An 8,873-nucleotide genomic window follows, 5' to 3' on the forward strand; every position below is an offset into this window, starting at 1 on the left:
ATTTAGGCATTACTGTATAGTCTATTTGAAGATCGGACATAGGGAGTCCCCCCATATACTGGACTCCCAGTGGTTTCACTGGTCCTTGCCTTGCGTTGTTCTTAGCACATATTACACATCTTCGTACAATGGCTTGAGTCAAGTTGGACAATCTTGGTATGTAGAAATGTTTTCTGAGAGATTCTTCCATACTATCTCTTCCAGAATGTGTCCCGTTGTGATAGTTCTGGACAATTTCTACAGCTAGTGATGCTGGAATAACTATTCTTCCATCTTCTAACTGATACCATTTGTTCTCCAGGTACTTCCCAGCTTCAGTCTTTAACCACTCTTCTTCTTGAGCTGTATAAACTGGAGTCCATTTAGACAGTGGAGTCGGTATAAGTGCAGCTATATGTTCCACATATTCCTGTCTTCCTGATTCAGCGGCACGCTTAGCTGCATTATCTGCCATACGATTTCCTTTGGTTACATCACCATCTCCTTTCAGATGCGCCCGACAATGTATAATACCAACTTCTTTTGGTTCCCACACAGCTTCCAGTAGTTGTAATATTTCAGCTGCGTACTTAATTTCTTTACCCTCTGAATTCAATAGTCCTCTTTCTTTATACAAAGCTCCGTGGGCATGAGTGGTTAAAAACGCATACTTGGAGTCCGTGTAGATGTTCACTCTTAAACCTTCAGCCAATTGTAACGCTCGTGTTAGTGCAATTAGTTCTGCCTTCTGTGCCGATGTTCCTTTTGACAATGGCCGAGCTTCTATCACCTTGTCTATGGTTGTTACTGCATATCCTGCATAGCGAATCCCTTCTTTCACATAACTACTGCCGTCCGTATAGTACTGGACATCAGGGTTCTGGATGGGAAAGTCACGAAGATCTGGTCTACTTGAAAATACTTCATCCATCACCTCAAGGCAATCATGTTGACTTTCAGTAGGTTGTGGCAAACGGGTAGCTGGATTTAAAGTTTTAACAGTCTCTAAATGCACTCTTGGGTTTTCACACAACATAGCCTGATACTTAGTCATGCGGCTGTTACTAAACCAATGATTGCCTTTATAGTCTAGCAATGTCTGTACTGCGTGCGGGACTCGCACATAGAGTTCTTGACCCAGAGTGAGTTTATCGGCTTCAGCTACCAGCAGGGCGGCGGCAGCTACGGCTCTTAGACAAGGTGGAAGACCACTGGCCACTGCATCCATTTGTTTTGACATATATGCAACAGGTCTTTGCCATGATCCCAAGTACTGTGTCAATACTCCCACAGCCATTCTTCTTTGCTCGAGTACATATAAGTAGAATGGACGTGTATGATCAGGTAGACCTAATGCTGGGGCACTCATCAAAGCCTTCTTCACATCTTCAAATGCCTTTTGCTGTTCAGGTGTCCACAGGAAGGGATCGTGTTCTGTACCTTTTATAGCTGCATAAAGAGGTTTCGCCAATATCGCATAACTGGGAATCCATATCCTACAGAAGCCTGCTGCCCCCAAGAATTCCGCACTTGTCTTCTATTCTTGGGTATTGGTATTTGGCATACAGCTTCTTTTCTCTCTGGCCCCATTATTCTTTGACCTTCAGAGATATGGAATCCCAGATACTTGACAGTTGGCTGACACAACTGAGCTTTCTTCCTGGACACCTTGTATCCTGCCTTCCAGAGAATGTGTAGTAGATCATGTGTTGCTTGCTGACATATTTCTCTAGTAACTGCCGCTATCAACAAATCATCTACATATTGCAATAGTACACACTCTCCTGGGATGGACTTGAAATCCAGTAAGTCTTGACTTAGAGCTGATCCAAATAGGGTAGGTGAATTTTTAAACCCTTGGGCAGTCTTGTCCAAGTCATCTGGCGTTTCGAGCCCGTTACAGCATTTTCCCATTGGAATGCGAAGATACACTGGCTTTCCGCAGCAATTCGAAGGCAAAAGAAGGCATCTTTGAGATCTAAGACAGTGAAATAGGTAGCCCCGCCCGGAATTAAAGCAAGCAGGTTATATGGATTGGGCACAACTGGGTGTATACTTACGACCGCATCATTGACTGCTCTCAAGTCCTGCACAGGGCGATACTCATCTGTACCGGGCTTTTGAACAGGCAGCAATGGGGTGTTCCAGGGGGAAGTACAGAATTTTAGGATACCATACCTTATGAACTTATCCAAGTATGATTGTATATTCTTGGCCTTTTGTGGGATATGATATTGCCTTAAGCTCACTGGATAGACCCCAAGTTTCAGTTCGATTCGAATCGGTGGGATATTGCGAGCAAGTCCTGGTGGGTTGTTCTCTGCCCACACTCCTGGTATATTAAACAAGGATTCATCACTCTTAGGGTTTTGGCTAGTCAACGCTGTATAAAGTCGCCACTCTTCTTCCTTTGGTACAGATATTGTCATTATACCTGAAGGACCATTGAACTTTAAAGATGTTGTTCCATTTGGTAGAAACGTTATCTGCGCTTGTAGTTTTGACAACAAATCACGTCCTAGCAGTTGGACTGGACATTCAGGCATATAAAGGAATTGATGTTTTACTACGTGGCCTCCCAATGTACAGAGTCGACTTTTAAGAACCGGTTTAGCAGCACTCCTTCCAGTTGCTCCTATTACGGTGATGGTTCTTCCAGATGGAGGAACAACTAGGTCAGTCACCATCGAATGTTCAGCACCAGTATCGATCATGAACGCACTCCTTTTTCCCCCTATTGATACATCGACCATAGGCTCCGCTCGGCCAAGGGGGATAGAGCCCGGTCGGTATCAATAGTCCTCCATGACCGTGTCAGCAAATCCTACAAAGTCCCTATCTTCTCTATCGCGGGATCTCTGCGCTGCTGGATAATACCTGTCTTCTCTAACTCTTCCTCTATTGCTACCATTATTCCCTCCAGGACCTCCTCTACCTCTCGCTCTGCCTCTATAATTACCATATCCTGCCCTAGGTCTGTCTCTCTCATACTGTTCCCTTTGTGGACACTCACTTCTCCAATGCCCTTCTTCCCTACAGTACGCGCACTGATTCCTACTCAGGGGTTCCCTATTCCACTTACTATCGCCTTTATCTGCTCCCCTATACACCTCTTTCTCCCTTCTATCTACGCCTGCGATCGCTACCGCTAGCATATCTGCCTTTCTACGCATCTTCCTCTTTCTTCGTCTCTGTTTCCCTGTTCATATAAACCTTATTCGCTACCTCCATTAGTTGGGTTATGGACATCCCTACGAACCCTTCTAACTTTTGAAGCTTGCGCTTTATATCCCCGTAGGCTTGGCTGACAAAGGCAGAGTTAACCATCCGGGAATTCTCAGGGGCCTCCGGATTAAAGGGGGTATACAAGCGGTATGCCTCCAATAATCGGTCATAAAAGACACTGGGCGATTCATCACATTTCTGCAATACCTCAGCCGTCTTAGACATGTTAATCGCCTTTTTTCCTCCAGCTTTCATGCCAGCAATAATAGCGTCCCTATAAGCTTTTAAATGAACCAAGTCTGCGCCATTGACATTCCAATTTGGATCGGCATTTGGATAATGTGCTGTGGCCCATGCTGCTGGGTTGGCCTGATTTTGTGTACGGGCCTCTTCTTCCAGCGCTTTAATTGCCGCTTGATTTATCCTAGTCCTTTCCTCGTTATTAAACAATGTCATTAATAATTGCTGGCAATCAGCCCAAGTGGGATTATGTGTCTGGACTATTGAAGTAAAACAGATCCGTCATGGCTTGAGGCTTTTCGGTGTAAGAGGAGTTATGGGTCTTCCAATTAAAGAGATCAGTGGTCATGAAAGGGACATAGACGTAGACTGGATCAGCATATTGTATCTGGCCGTCATCGTTAATGTGTGTCGGGCCAGGAGTCAATCGAAGTGGCATTTGATAATGTCGGGGTTGGAGAGTACCGGTCAGTTGTCGGGTTAATATGGGGCTTCGTAGGGATGCGTCAGTTAGGGGTTCCGGTCGAGGGGTAGTAAGACAAGGGGATGGGGAAGCTTTACTATGGGGAAGGTTGGTGAGTAGAATATTCTGGGCCGGGCTAGGGGGAGCCTGACCGGAAGCTAGATATGGCGCCAAATCTGGGTATGTGGAGTTAACGGAAGCAGGTATCGGAAGGGGAGGGTTTGAAACAAAGGGTCTGGGCTCTGAGCTAGAGGAGGAAGTAGGTGGGGACAACGGGACAAGGGGAGGGGCGTTTACAGCAGCACCTCCTCTTCCTGTGGAGGAGGAGTAAGGGGGTGGCATAGGGATCTCAGACTCAGGGGGCGTGTCCAAAATGGGCGTAATTACGGCTTTAGTGGACAAGCGAGTCCTGGCCACCATGAGGCGACATTGTTCCTCGTGGCATACTCGGATCCATTTTGGCGAGTCTTTTACGGCCTGCCTCCAACAATCAATATAGGGAAACTGGCAGGCCTACCTGATACAGCCACGTGTACACGCTGTACCAGATTAGGATCCAAACTGCCACGTGGTGGCCATGCGGCAACCAAAGTAGGCCATTCCCTACTACACAAAGTAATCAGGCGTGCTGGAGACATCTTTACCCCAAAATCACATGCTTTATATCCCTTTTTAAAATTCTTTATCATACATCCTAAGGGATCCAAAATCGTCGAATCCGACGCGCCCATACTTAACAATGGAGCGTCGTTTCCAACAGAAACTATACAAACACTCTACCAACGGTCACACCCGTTCCCTCGGCAACAGCACCACGTGGTACAGTTACTAAGTGAAATGCACACAACAAAACACTCAGGGAATTCCCGTACACACACAGCTGTTACACCAGTCACTAAGTAACTAATACTGTGCCCTTTGGCGAAACTATACGGTCACCCACGTTATAATTCCCTATATTTGAATTACCCGTCTATAACACACCCCAGTAACATCGTCTTTACAAACAGTGATTACAGTACGGTTAGCATAGGTTAAAGTACAATTTAAAGTCACAGTACAATTAGTAGTGGTTATGGTGTTAAACATGCAACATAGACGACAATCATTAGTACTTATTTACAGTGTCAGTAATTATACATGGTTATGGTACCATGCGCTATAATACAATTACACACTATTCACACTCTCGCTAGACGGCACAGCTCACGCTATCTAGCAAGATATACACGCTACTACAACAATCTTTAACACATATACAATTCCCAACTAATCTATTGGCCAGTACCTTGATGGACTACCTAAAACTATCTACATACGTTTTGGTTAGCCACACTGCCCAAGCACCACATATAGCGAACTAGAGGGCGGAATTTACAACAGTACCCTCTTAGTCTATCTACTTTATCAATAGTCTAGTGGGTTCCAAATTTACACGCCTTCCCACTTAGCCAAGATAGGTTGAGATCTAGCGAACCGAATTTACATAGGCGCCGCTTAGTCTCCCGGTCCCTCCAACCTAGCGAACGTAATATACACCCTAGAACGCTAGTCTAGACAAGACACCGGTGTCCGGCTAGGGCTATTTACACCAGAACCCCGCCTGACTCCAAACCAAAATTAAACGGGCTTACTAAAGTGCGTTTAATTGAGCGGTGCGCCTTCGCTCCTTCCCTCCACTGATTCCAAATAACCCCTTATGGGCCTACCGCACAATCGGTATCCAATACCCCTAGTGGGTCCGCTGTCTAAAACAGCGGTCGTCTTACCTCCTCGTTCCTGAACCTGAGTTCACACTCATCGACGGGGACACCCCAGCACTTACTACGTAGAGGCCGATGATCTCCTGGACAACAAACCAGTGGCGCCGAGACGAAGGGAGGTCCACGCAGAAGTTCAGGGGTGCAGCCGTAGAGAACGTGGGCAAAGATAGACCGTCTCACGCCTCTGCTTCTCAGCTACCGTTGAACGATGAGCTTCCCGGCCAATGCACCAAATGATACCGGAGAAACTGACGGAAGCCAAGCACAGAGAGATGGACACAGGTTTCTTCAGGAAGGAAGAGATTCTTTATTCGGTTCACCGATCGGGACTCAGAGGGACTAATGTCACCAAAATACAACAAGTTCTGAGCCCCGGACAATAGTGTAGGCTCCTTATATAAGCATGTAACTCCTCCCATAAGTAGCACCACCCACACATTCTCTTACCCAATCAATCGAATAAGAACTAACTTCCTGTTTGACCGCATGGCTTGCCCAGCACAATGGAGGAGGGGAATACTACATCCGGTATTCTCGCACATGCTCCGTACACTACTGATCGTATCTTTGCCACGTGCAACCAACCGACCGATACACCAGTATATGCACGTACACATGCCACGTGGTAATCTCGGCCTACTAAATTTATTTTTACCGAGATTCCACCACATTCATGAAATGCACTCACAAGATTAGACGAAAGATAGCGCTCTAGGGTGCCTCCCCCGGTAGTAATGGGTGGCTATTATCTTCCTCCAGTTGCTCCAGAAGAATAGATGAAAAACAGGACTCCCAGGATGGTGGAAAAAAGTAAAACGGCTTTATTAAGGATGAGACATCACCCAGCAATAGAAGTAAAATATAAACTTAAAATTAGGTCCTACGTGTTTCGTTCACAGTCTGGAACTTCCTCAGGGACCAAAAATTAAAACCAAATGTTATACAGCAATAACAAAGCATAGAATACAGCCTAATCCCACCCTCCCACTAGTCATGTTTTATAGGGCTAACCCCTGAGTTGATTGGTGGTAATATGGGCATCCTCCGCTGTTTCATCCTTCATTGGTGAAGTGGTTGATCACATCCAGCTGACTTTTTCTTATTTTGATTGCAGTCAAAAATTCCCGCGGTCTATGTCAGCCGAAAACCCGAACCGGAAGTGAACACTCACTTCCACGTTCCATTCAATCGTGCGTTCCAACAGGGGAGGTCAAGATGTTAATATGTTTGTTAGTATGGCCCTCTGGTGGTCGCCAGGGGAATAGTCCCAAATATTTGCTTTATTTGAATACTAAGATAAGTATATCTCTCACTTGTATACACTACTCACTAAGTGGTGATATCTGAATATATATATACTTTTCCTTTGTTCTAGTAAATAAAGCAAGCTGATTGGAAAGGCTTGGACGGTAATGGTGTGGAAATTAAGCAATTTGGAAAAAATGCAGAGAAGATATATTGCCAATTCTTTGCTGTGACGATGTATTGCCAGTGAGATACCTGCTAATAATTGGTAATGGAATATCTGGGGGCAGGTAAGACATAGTATTAACAGGAAGGAGCTTGGACAGTGCCATACATCGGGTTGCCTTGTGGCACTTGCAGGTTCCATGAGAAGCTGCTCTGTAGCCTAGTTGTCTCCGATATAATGCCACTCCAAACAGGTTGAATGCCGGGTGGCAGGTCATAGTTATGGGACACATTATCTGCCCTTCAGAAATTACATCCCTTTAAATTAATTGGTGCAGGGTGATGATGATGTCCAATGGTATTTTGGTTTCTCCTTATTTATACTTCCCTCTTACAGAATATAATTCTGTCATTTTTGATTGTAGACCGAGAGTGCGTACTGTTAGAGTGCGTAGTGTTGTCTTGTTTCTGACCTGGCCTTGTATTGACTGTCCTGATTTTCTATTTCCTTGACCCCGGCTTGTTATTTCGTATTCTGAGTACGTCTGGCATCCTGGCTTTCTATGGACACTGTATTTTTGCCTATCTAAGGCCGATATCTCCTTCTATTACTTCATTTTGGCTACGTTCTATATTCTGTGTGAAGATGTTAACCTATCCTGACAGGGAACAAGAGAGCCAAATAAACAATTAAACTAGCCAAATGATCAGTGTGGGCAGCTGAGAGAGGATAGTCACAGTCAGGGTTGGGAACAAAGAGATTAGGATAACAGTTAATGGATTGGTCTAACATGTATTCCTAATGTTGGAGAGATATAGGCAAGATTTAGACATACGCACCCCCCCAAGTTTGAATAAATGTTTAAGCTTTGTTTAGTGCAATGGCGTGCTAGTCATGACGGATACTAGTAGTATTTGTATAGCAGCAACATATTCCGCAGCACTTTACAGTTAGAGAAAGGGGTGAGGAAGGTCCTGCTCTAGCGATCTAAAGTATAAAATGAGCCATTAACTAACACTTGAAAGATTATTTTCTAAACTCGGGAATTAGATATTTTTAGTGTAAATATAGCCAAATTGTGACCATATATAAGTTGGAAAGTTTTGTGAATAACCCTGAGACAGAGGCGTAACTAGAAACAACTGGGTTTTGTGTCCTTTCCCCCCCCCCCCAGCCTCTTCATGTGTCTCCCCCCCCCCCCCCTCTCTTACATGTATCCGTTCACCATAGTGAGCACTTCCTCTCAGACCTGATCTGAGCCGGTTATCCAGCAATCATGCACTGACCCCGATGTTATGGTGGCCCATGTTTGCAGGAGTCGCAGCTGCAGCCCGGCCCCCTGGAGTGATGTGTCTGGTCTCAGCTGCAACTCCGGCAATTATGGTAGTTATGCATCAACAAGACAGGTGACACAAATACACTTGTCGATGAAACACAAGGATGATGATGGACCACAAAACATGCTTGTGTTTATGTGTTAGTAATTGTCCAGCTGTGCTCAGGAGATCTCTACTAATATTTGCCCAGTATTTATAACACCAGCTCTTGATTATGTTCTTTATACTTCTGTAACTTATAGTAAAGGCTTAGATGTAGCAATGAGTATATAGGAGGATATAAGGATTATGTAAGAGGTTGTGTTAAGACATATCCAGACGTATCTGGACATATGATTGTCTGCACACAGTGTGTCCCAGAACCACCAGTGTCCCTAGTGGGTCAGATGAGAGTGATTGGTGATGTTATTATATGAGATAGATAGTTACCAATAGATTTTGAAGTATGTAGAGAC

At 44.9% G+C, this 8,873-nt stretch overlaps 1 pseudogene; it reads right to left on the minus strand.

Moving 5' to 3' along the window:
* Nucleotides 1-424: 424 nt before the first annotated feature.
* LOC134566220 (uncharacterized) lies at nt 425-7,358 on the minus strand (annotated as a pseudogene).
* Nucleotides 7,359-8,873: the final 1,515 nt, after the last annotated feature.

The sequence above is a fragment of the Pelobates fuscus genome, chromosome 6 (genome assembly GCF_036172605.1).
Source record: "Pelobates fuscus isolate aPelFus1 chromosome 6, aPelFus1.pri, whole genome shotgun sequence".
Taxonomy (NCBI): Eukaryota; Metazoa; Chordata; class Amphibia; order Anura; family Pelobatidae; genus Pelobates; species Pelobates fuscus.